Below are 10,985 nucleotides of genomic sequence, written 5' to 3'. Positions count from 1 at the left end.
AAGTGATGACTTAAGAACCTTCACATTCATGGAGGAACAAAGAGTAAACAAATGCAGCAATGGTACTCACTAGACACTATGTTGAAAATGAACTATATGGAACTTATGAGAGGGGACAGGAGGGGAAAACTGGGAGAAAGTGAGGGGAAGGGTGACATTGTCCAAAATGAAATGTACCACTATCACCACCCAGTGACTTTGCTATTAAATAAGTCTTACAATATCTCATATTTGTCCATACCTCATGGACTCAAGAGAATATTACCCACCTGCCCTGCCAACAACTCTACATAGCTGACCCTGAGGTATAGCACCAGCCCTCTAGGTCCTGGGGCTCCTCAACCATAGAGTCAACCAATTGTGTGTCAAAAACACCATTTTTAAAATTAGCACCTGTGCAAGTTTATTCCATCATTATTTCTTCAACCATACAGTACAACAATTATTTTATCAGATTTTTGTAGCATGTTAGGTATTATAAAGTAATTTAAAGAAGATTTTAAATATATAGGAGGATGAAAGTAGATCATGTGCAAATATTTTGCTATTTTATGTAAGTACTTGGAAACAAGGATTTGGGTATCTGTAAGAATCCTGGAACCAGTCTTGGGTGCATAGGAAGAATGATTGCACAGAGTTCTAGCATTTTCCTTTGGTTTGTTCATCCCTGATACATTAGCTCAACGGAAGTGGCCTATGTTTTATTTCTAGGTTGATTCTTGGTGAACAGACACCAAACTCCATCACAACGATTCTAATATCTAACCTTACAGTAACAATTAGGATATTATCCAATGGTATTACTCCATTCTTGTTTTTCTTTGTAAATCATAGTGGTCAGAAGCAAAATATCCAGCCAGAGTATTGGATCTAATTAATATTGTGACTTTGGGGAAACAACTAACCCTCCCTGTTCTTGTTTCTTTATGTATAAGTAGAAGGGTCATGATAGTACCCATCTCATAAGGATAGTGAGTTAATACATAAAAAAAATGCTTGGGACAGAGCCTGATATGTGATAAAGCCTTCATGTTTGATCAATTCCATTCTTCTTTTGATGTTCATAGGAGATTGGTTCCAGGACATTCCCAATTACCCTCAACCTAATGTTCAATTTCTTATATAATAAGGTATAATATTTACCTATAACCTATATACATTATCATATTACTGTAAATAATCTCTAGACTACTTATAATACTCCAAACAATGTAAATCACAAGTCAATAGTTGTTATACTATAAAGTTAGGGCACAATGACAAGAATAAATGTGTTCAACCTTCACTGCAAACACTTTTTTTTTCAAATATTTCTACATGTGTTTGGTTGACTCCTGAAGTGGTGTGTGTGGAAAGCTGATTATATTTTTATTTTATTCTGTTTATGCTTAGAGTCTGTATTCCCAGTACCCACAATAGATACAACATAATAAGTCATCATCTGTTTGTAGTAAAAATCTTCTTGAGTCAACAACTGGTTAAGGTTGCCTACTGATAATTTTCTACTGGAGATTTATTAAAATAAAATACAAATTGCTACAGTTCGTCAGTAACATATTCCTTGGAACTTTTGACTTCAGAAAGGCATGCTTTGTGGAAACGCCTCTTTCCCCCATCTCACCTCCATCCTCCCTATGATCAGGAAAAGCTCTTAAAAAAAAAAAAAAAAAAGAACATGGTGTGCATCAGGTGTTTCACATTTCCATTCACCAGTGAGATTGAGCCAACAGGGCAACTGGGATTATGATAAAGCTGCCACATCACTTCTGGCTTTTCAGAAATGCGTGTAAGTTGTTGGGTGACTTTGCTTTAAGATCTGTACCTCCTTCCCTTTTCCTCTCTTGTCAGTAATTATTGTCCTGCCATTCATTCAACGTATCCAGTTTGTCAAATAGAAACAAACTCCAGGGGAAACTGAGGAGGGAAAATCAATATTCTTCATTTAATAATATTAACAGAAGAGAAAGGCGTCCAGTTCTGAAAGGATAATCCATACGCACATCTGGGAAATGGCTCCAGACGGAGATTTTTGATGAAGTCGATTGGATTCGGTCTTATTTATTTCTAAATAATCAAGCAACTTTTCTGAAGTTGTTTTGATACAGAATCATTTTTCAAAATGCTGGAAGCGCATGAGCTCTGGAGGCTTAGCTAAATACTCAAAAGGTCTAACCCCGCCCGCCCCAGCTTCCCACCTCACGTTGGGGCCTGGGAGACATACCAGCCTCATTATTCATGTCAGTGGGGACCCAACCTATCCGTGCATCCTTCATCCAGCAGCTTCCAGATCCTTCTAGACTTCTTTGCAGGGCTGCCTGAGGAGATGAACTCATTGAATTCACGCTTGGCAGGCCGCCCCTTTTCCCTTGCCTCTGCCTTTCCCATCTTCTCTTTTCTCCCACAGCCCATCTGCCCCTCCTTCCCTCCTCTCCACCCGGCTGCTCCCCTTTATTTCCACTCCCCGCCCCCCTTTGGTGGCTTTGCCCCCTCCCCCGCCCTGTCTGTATTTGGAGCTCCCGGAAGCCGCCGGCGACTCTCCCCGCGAGCAGCGTGACTGACACGGGCTCGCCATCGGGGGGAGGAGAGGCGAGGAGGCGAAGGGGAGGGCGCTGGGGACCCGGCCTGGATTTGCATTGCCGACGACGGGACCCGGGGGCACCGCAGCAGGTACCGGGGGGCGGAGTGGGGCCGCGGGCTCGGGGAAGCCCTGGGAGGGGGCGGGTGTGCAGGTGTCGGGGCGCCGGGGGGGGGGGGGGGTCGGCGCTCGCGGTCAAGTTGTGCGCACTGGATGGGGTGGGGACGCGGCCGGGAATAAAGGCAGCCAGCTCGAGGTGGGGACACCGGACCGGGACGAGGGGTGCTGGCAGCGCAGAGACCCGAGGGCACTGGAATGCAAGCACCTGGGCTTGGGGGGGGGGGGGTGGCGCAGGTCGCTCGCTCTATCTGGGTTAGCCTAGCCACGCGCCCTGCGTGCCCCAGCCACACGCAGAACTGGGGTGCGGGGTGAAGGGGAGGGGAGACCGTGGGGTTCTCTGGGCTGGCCCAATACGGCCTGTCCTACCCAAGATCAGCCGCACCCCCCAGGTACGCCTTAACTTTGAGGGGTCTCATCCATTCAAGCTCTAAGCGTTGCGGGGGTGCAGGGTGGGTGTCATTGGGGGGATCTGACCGGAGCCGCTCGGATCACAAAGTGCAAGCTTCTCACCCGGCTTGCCTGCAACCCTGACTGGGGGCCATGACTCACTGCTGAACCATGCAAACGCCACCGAGGCACCCAAGGACCGCGCCGAAAATGGTACCCGGCCTCTGGCTTCTGTGGGAGGGGGAGGCTCCCCAAAGTGACCGCCGGCCTGGTCGGCCTTTTTAGGGCTGGTAGTCAGCCGGGCCTGCGATGAGAATATTTATTCTACACATCTGCAGCAAGGATTCGCAAAACTTGAGTCGCTGCCTGCTTTCAGGAACTGTGGAAGGCTGGTTAGGGTTACTGAAGTAGGATTCAGAGAGGAACACTTAGAAAAAACGTCAAGCACCTTCCATTCCTCTGGGAAGACAGAAGTCTATGCAACTTACCACCAGGGTTTATCAGTTCTGTGCACAAGGCTATTTCTTGATTGCTTAGCTAGGTTTTTTCTAATTGAAAGAGGTTTGCCTTACCGTTCTTGGAAGCAAGTATCTAAGCCCACTTCACATAAGATTACAATCATAGCAGTAACCTTGGGGAAAGCAAGGAATTGTAGTGACAAGTCTGACTCGACTGGAACTCTATTGAGGGCAAGTAGGGGCTTTTTGCTTTTTGTTTGGGTTTTTTGTGGTTGCTGCTGCTGTTGTTTTGTTTTGAAATTTCCACAGCATGCCTAGTGATTGCTTTGTTGCATATTTATGCAAAAAGAAATAAAAGTGTTTGGGAATAATTAAATCAATAGTTTGAGTGTGGTTAGGCCATAACTTCTTTAAAAAAAGGATTATTGCTCCACAAATGTAAATGAATCCAGAATCAAGGTAGCACACCAATGTTTATTAAAAATAAAGAGGAAAAGAAGTAGAGACTATGAAAAACCACAATAATCATCATTGTGGTTTTTGCTAGTAGGAAGTGGGATTTCTGCTGCTCATCAATGAGAACAAGTAGCAGCTTAATCTCTTGTCTCAGTATTAAAGCAAGGGTTGTGAACATGTTTGTGTGAAGAGTTAGGTAGTTGATACTAGGTCTTAGAGTCCCTATGAACTATTCAGTTTTGTTGCTGTAGATAAAAACAATCCAACAGCCCTGAGCCAGTGGCTCAAGCCTGTAATCCTAGCGATTCCAGAAGCTGAGATCTGAGGATCATGGTTCAAAGCCAGCCTGGGCAGGAAAGTCCATGAGATTCGTCTCCAATTAACCACCAGAAAACCAGAAGTGGCGCTATGGCTCAAAGTTGTAGAGTGCTACAACTTGAGCAAAGAGCTCAGGGGCAGTGCCCAGGACCTGAGTTCAAGCCCCACAACTGACAACAACATAAAGCAGTCCAAGACAACATGCACATGTGTGTGAATACTGAAAGTTGAAGTTCATGTAGTTTTCACCAGTAACAAAGTATTACTATTATTTCCTCTCCTCCCCCTAAGCATTAAAAAAAAAAAATGTGAAAACTATTCTTAGCTTAGAGGAGGAGGGAGAAACCAAAAAAAGAATCCAGAGGAGGGAGTTTGCATTGCTGGTAGTAGTCCGAGACTTTCTCACCCAGAAAGAGTCTGGAGAGAAACTTTGGAAAGGATAAATTGGCTAGATTCTCCACGTGGCTAGACGATGCCCTGATCTGTTAAACACTCTCAAGAAGAGCATTCACTTATCTGAAGCATTGTGATGTTTTATTTGTCTTTAATTTGTATTTAATGTTTTTAACAGGCATATTTATTCTTAAAATATTTTGTTTTTATTCACCAATTATGTAGTATGCATAAAACTAATATGTTAAGGAAATGTAAGTTACAAACATTGTATTTAAATGTGAATACCTTTGAAACTATCACAAGGTTTAAAAACTAGGGCTTAGTAACTAAGAGAGTGGTGCAAAGACAACTCACCATGTTTAAAGTTAGATCTATGCAAAGGGATTTATATCTACAATATAGAAAGTACTCATAGTATTTCCACAATAAAAATGATAAGGAGCCCAAATTTTAAATGGGCAAAATATTTGAATAGAAATTTTTCTGGAGAAGAGATTCAGATGGCCAGAAAATTCATGTCAAGATACTCAGCATCTTACTTATCAGGGAAATTATCATCCTTATCATTGTTACCATTATTATTATTAGGGAAATGCAAATCAAAACCACAGTGAAATACCACTTCCTACCCACTGGTTTAGCTTTAATAGAAGTCAAACAATAGTCAGGCATGGTGGCACACACTTGTAATCCTAACCTTTAGGACTGATGCAAAATGATTGTGGATTTAAGGCCAGCCAGAGCAACATAGTGAAACCGCATGTCATCAACAAACAAACAAAAAGTCAGCTAATAAGTGCTGAGGAGAATGTGAAGCAATTTATTGGTGCTGGGAATAGAAAGTAACATTATTATTCAGAAAACAGCAAATTTTCAGGTTAAACACTGAATTACCATGTGGCCAAGCAGTGCCACCACAAGTTTATAATTCAAGAGAAGCGTGAACCCATAGCCATACAGAAACCTAGACACATGCTCATAGCAGTACTAATCATAAACACTTAAAGGTGACTACTACACAAATGTCCATGAGCTGATCGATGGAGAGATAAAATGTGATATACCCATAAAATAGGATCGTATTTGGCCATGAAAAGAAACAAACTTCTGTTACCTGCTACAACATAGACAGACTGTGAAGACATGATGATAAGAGAAAGAAGCCAGTCATGAAAGATCACATCTTCGTGATCTACGAAATCCCAAATATCCTTGTGATCTTCGTGGAATCTCATTAAGATGTTCAGGACACAAGGAAAGGGATAGAGTTGGGAAACATTGATTAAGATGAACTGTATTCATAAACTGCTTTGTTGAATGGCAACTCCTTGGTACAACTACTTAAAGGTGATCATTTTTTTAAATGCCTAGAACAAGGAAATCTAGAGAGATTAAAAATAGACTTGTTGTTACCTAGGACTGGTGGTTGGTAAGAGTGATAAAGGTTCTTTCCAGCCTTTTCATAGGTTGAACTCTTCCCTAGTAAGGTGTTGATATTAGGAGTTGGAACCTTGGCACCTGATTGGGCTCCTTTTGGCTATTCAAGTGCCCTGTGGTGGACAACGCTCTATCTTCCATTTGCCTTCAGTATGGCCTCTCCCTTCATTAGGAATCTTCTTTCTCCCAATGGCCTTCTGAAGGGCAGGTGGGGAATGTCTAGCTCTTCAGTGATGGATGACTTGCTAATATACATACATACATACTATACACACATATAAAATAGACTTGCTAATATAGATAATATAGAATGAGGAACATTTCTTAAGATATTTTGCGTGGTAGAATAACATACCGGAGGCTGAGTAACTTATAAGAAAGAGATTTATTTTGCACACATTTCTGGCAGGTGGCAGAAGGGTTTGTGCTATGTCAAGGAATGACAGAAGTAGAAAGAAGTGTGGCCACGTATGCCAGGGACCAAGCATGTGGTACATGCTTGCTTTATAACAACCCACTCTGAAAATAACTAACCCTGTGCCTTGGGGTCTAGTCTCCCAAGACCTAATCTAGTCTCTCAGTAAAGACATACATCCATTTATAAGGGAGGTGGCTCCTATAAACTAATCACCTCCCCCCCCCCCCCGACAAAGCCCCACTCTCTGACACTCTGCATTGAGAAATTGTTGTATCTTGAGGTTTGGCAAGGACAAATCACACTGAAACCACAGCAAGGTACAACTCATGTCTGTGTTTCTTTCTTTTTTTTTGGCCAGTCCTAGGCTGTGAACTCAGGGCCTGAGCACTGTCCCCGGCTTCTTTTTTGCTCAAGGCTAGCACTCTGCCACTTGAGCCACAGCACCACTTCTGGCCATTTTCTGTATATGTGGTGCTGAGGAATCAAATCCAGGGCCTCATGTATACGAGGCAAGCACTCTTGCCACTAGGCCATATTCCAAGCCCCAACATGTCCGTGTTTCTTATTTTCAAGTCAGCAGTCCTCAAACCATCTACCATATGCAAAGACTTCTGCCAGGCTCAGGAACATAATGTTTTGAGAAAAATGTCCAGCCCCATTACCTGCCATATACATTTTTCCTGAGAATGGACCTGTGGTACATGGAGTGTCTCACCCCCTTCTCCAGGTGTTTTCTCTCCTCTCTCTTTGCATATGAAGGACTTAAGTTGAATCCATCTTAATCATCCATTTTACTGGAAGTTCTATCTCTACATTAACCCATTTAAGTAAATTGTCCTATTCAAGACTGGAAAAATGTAGAGGGGATGGGAAGGGGGGGGAAAGGAGATTTTCTTTTCTCTTTTTTTTCTTTTTGATGATTTTAAGATTGCCTCAAGGCTGAAATTCTTTTTTTTTTTTGTCAAACATATACAGAGCAACCGCTCTGTACAGAGAAACCGCTCGTTTCATACGTTAGGCATTGGATACATTTCTTGTACTGTTTGTTACCTCCTCCCTCATTCACCCCTCCCCACTCCCCCTTTCCCTTTCCCCCCACCATGAGTTGTTCAGTAGATTTACACTAAACAGTTTTGCAAGTATTGCTTTTGTAATCGTTTGTCTTTTTTACCCTGTGTCTCTCGATTTTGTTATTCCCTTTCAGTTTCCTAATACCTGTATACACGGTTTCCAATGTACTCAGATAAGATACAGAGATAGTGCAGGTACACAAGAGCCCAGTAGCTATACCCTTATGAACACAAAAGATGATGCTAAGTGAAATGAACTCCATGTTATGGAAACGACTGTTCTATCACTGTTGTAATTACTTTCAACATGCGATGTGAAACCATAGCTTCTATTGTTGATGATCCTCTTGTATCCCCTTTCTGTGGAAAGGAGACTGTAGAGTATTGAGTATTCATTTAGTTTTTAGGGGCAAGGAAGTAGTGGATTCCAATGCCTTAACTGAGGTTTGCTAGTAAATCTTGCTTTACAAAAGCAAATCTTGCTTTATAAAGAAAAAACTGATGGTCAATCTAGTCAAATTGTAAACTGGTGTTAAAAAAATAAAGTTAAAAGAAGATAAAATTATAGCCCATACAAATCAAATACAAATATCTTAAAAGTGATTTTTTAATGAGTTAGAAAGGTCTCACAATCACTTCAAAGGCCATCCATTAGGACGATGCTGAAATGAATTTGCTAAGCACAGGTTAGAGTGATTTATTCCACAAGGACAGAGGGAAATCAATCACATTTCCACTAGATAAAATTCTGTTGTTCTGTAATTATTTGTCTTACTCTTTTTTTACAAGTTAACTTCTGTCTATACAGCCTCCTCAGACAATGAATGGCTGAGATTATCCAGATGCATAATACCCACTAAATTTGCCTTTCTTACATTCTCCTTACATTGATAATGAAAATAGTTGGTTCTGTCACTACCATATGATATTTAACACAAAATGCAGAAGGAGTTTTGAATGGCATTTCTATAATGAATTTATTTTCCTCCATTTTTACCTGCTCATTTATGTTTTCAGTATTACAGTCATGAAAAACATGAATCAAGTTGAGGCTCATCTTGACTCATTTTATTGCTATGTATGCTGATCAATACATGCATAAAATAATGGAGAAATAAAAGGTCTCAAGTGAGAAGAATTTTTATTAAAAACTGCTTTTTAGTTATGCTTTCAAAATATGTAATGTTTCTCTTCCTTTGGTAAGTCACATCCTAATCAGAAAGATAATGGCCTCAAAAGAGTTTTTAAAAATATCTTGATCTTTCAATTAAAACATAAATAGGTGTTTTGATGCAGCAAAGTATGACAGGATGACAAGTACAAGTCATTAAATCATAAATTACACAAATTCCAGGACATCCTTCTGTAGCGTGTGAATACAGAAAAGGAAAGTTTATGGAGAAAACAGGATCATGCAAAATTTATGGCTGTTAATGAGCAGCCATGACAAATGAATAATGGTGATTTCATCGGAAGTATTTCAAAGAGCAGTAAGATCATATTGGTTTTAACATGTCAATATTTACAGGGTTCTGGCAGTTACAGTCTTCATAGCTAGTTATATTTTGGCAAAAGTTTTTAATCTGACAAGGTACAGAAATGTGCAAGAGGGTTTTATAAAATTCCTTTAGGTTGCTGGCCATCAGTGGCCATGCCTGTAGTCCTTGCTATTTCACAAAGCTGAGATAGAAGGATCTCCATGCAAATCCAGCTGAAGCACAAAAATCCTTGAGATTTTATGTCCAATTAATGAGAACAAACAACAAAGAAACAAACACGAAAACAAAACAATAACCAACAGAGTGGAGGCATGGCTCAAATGGTACTCGCTGTGAGTAAATACGGCCTTGTACCAGCACACACACACACACACACACACACACACACACACACACCCCTTTTAGGCCACATACAAGGGAAGTTTTGAAAACTAAAGCAGCTAACCATGCTTCGTTTTCTTTTTCTAAGACAGGATCTCACTATGCGCCCTGTCTCAGCTTCATGACCCACCTGCCTGAGGCCCTAGAGTCTTAGGATTTCAGGTTATACCATTACACCTGCCCTTGCCTCTATTTTCGTCAAAAAGAAAAAAATCAAGGTTCAGTTCAGGTGGTAAATGCTTCCTCATTTAGAACTGATGGGTGGACCTATTTCTTGACTCTCATAGTACTAGTGACTCCTTGTTCTGCTGGATTTAGGGAAAGGATTAAAACACTAAAAACTAAAGATGCTGATAGCTGTCACATCTCTCAAAAGGGGATGATGATTACATTCATTATTTGTCATTTTGTCTAGTTATGCCTGCATTTTACTTTTTATTTTTCTCACCTTTGGATGTGCACATTGAATGGCATCTTGTGTGTGTGTGTGTGTGTGTGTGTGTGTGTGTGTGTAAATAACCAGACAGCACTATTTACATCTATAAATGCATGTTTTCCACCAATTTGGGGAAATTTTTAAGCTATAGTTTTCTTCAGATATGTTTTCTACCTCAATCTCCTTCTCCTCTCATGAGTTCTCAATATCACTTAAGATTAGACATTTTTGTATGGCCTCATAGGTCTTTTAGACTTTCCATTTTTTCTGATGTTTTTATATTTTTTCCCTTTCACTCTCAGGCTAGATAATATCTACATCATTAAGTCCCTGGACACCTTGCTCTGTTACCCTTATTCTGTTATTGGGCCCATCCAGAGCACTTTTAATTTCAGTGAATTTTTTTTTTTTACTTCTAAAGATTATACAGTTTCCCTGTCTCTGCTAAGAATTTCCTCCTTTTCATTCAAGAGGTTCTCTCTTCATTTCTTCTATCACAGTTAAAGTCATTTCTCTAAAAACTGGTAATTCTATCACCTGACACCTTAGGTTCAGAGTTTCCTTGTTGATTGCTTTTTCTCTTGAGGACTGATCAAATATTTTTTATTTAATGTTGGACATTTTGAGTACAATATTGTGAGACTTGGAGTCGTTTGGAAAATGCTGAGGGCTTTTGTTTTGTTTTGGCAGGGAGTCAGCATAGTGGTACATTCTGTACACACCAATTCCAACATCATTTTAATCATCCCACCATTTCTCTACTGCTGCGGGGCCCAGGAATGTACTAGTTAGAGGTTATTTCAAGACCTGAGCAGTAGATGATCACATCATTGAGTTCCCAACACCTTTGAAACAGTCCTCCACACTCACAGCTCAGCAATGACCCATGGAATGAGGGCATCCCTTTCTTCAGCTCTCTTCTCTGTCATTCTTCCCAGACTTTCTTGCCTCTAGGAGCCCTTTGTTCTGTTTTTCTGATTAGAAAAATTGGATTTCTACGTGTGGTCATGCACGCTTTTCAAGGTGTAGATGTC

The 10,985-nt window shown here is 40.9% G+C and overlaps 1 protein-coding gene across 1 annotated transcript in view; it reads left to right on the top strand.

Moving 5' to 3' along the window:
* The first annotated feature begins 2,531 nt into the window (after positions 1 to 2,531).
* Positions 2,532 to 10,985, top strand: part of Cap2 (cyclase associated actin cytoskeleton regulatory protein 2) — a 120,488-nt gene continuing 112,034 nt past the window's right edge. The window contains exon 1 of the mRNA XM_048348419.1: positions 2,532 to 2,667. The gene's annotated coding sequence lies outside the window, so the exon portion shown is untranslated. The remainder of the gene's footprint in view (positions 2,668 to 10,985) is intronic.

This window comes from Perognathus longimembris, chromosome 6, assembly GCF_023159225.1.
Source record: "Perognathus longimembris pacificus isolate PPM17 chromosome 6, ASM2315922v1, whole genome shotgun sequence".
NCBI classification, from domain to species: Eukaryota; Metazoa; Chordata; class Mammalia; order Rodentia; family Heteromyidae; genus Perognathus; species Perognathus longimembris.
Note: the sequence above shows the minus strand (reverse complement) of the source record. Positions and strands in the feature narration are given on the sequence as shown.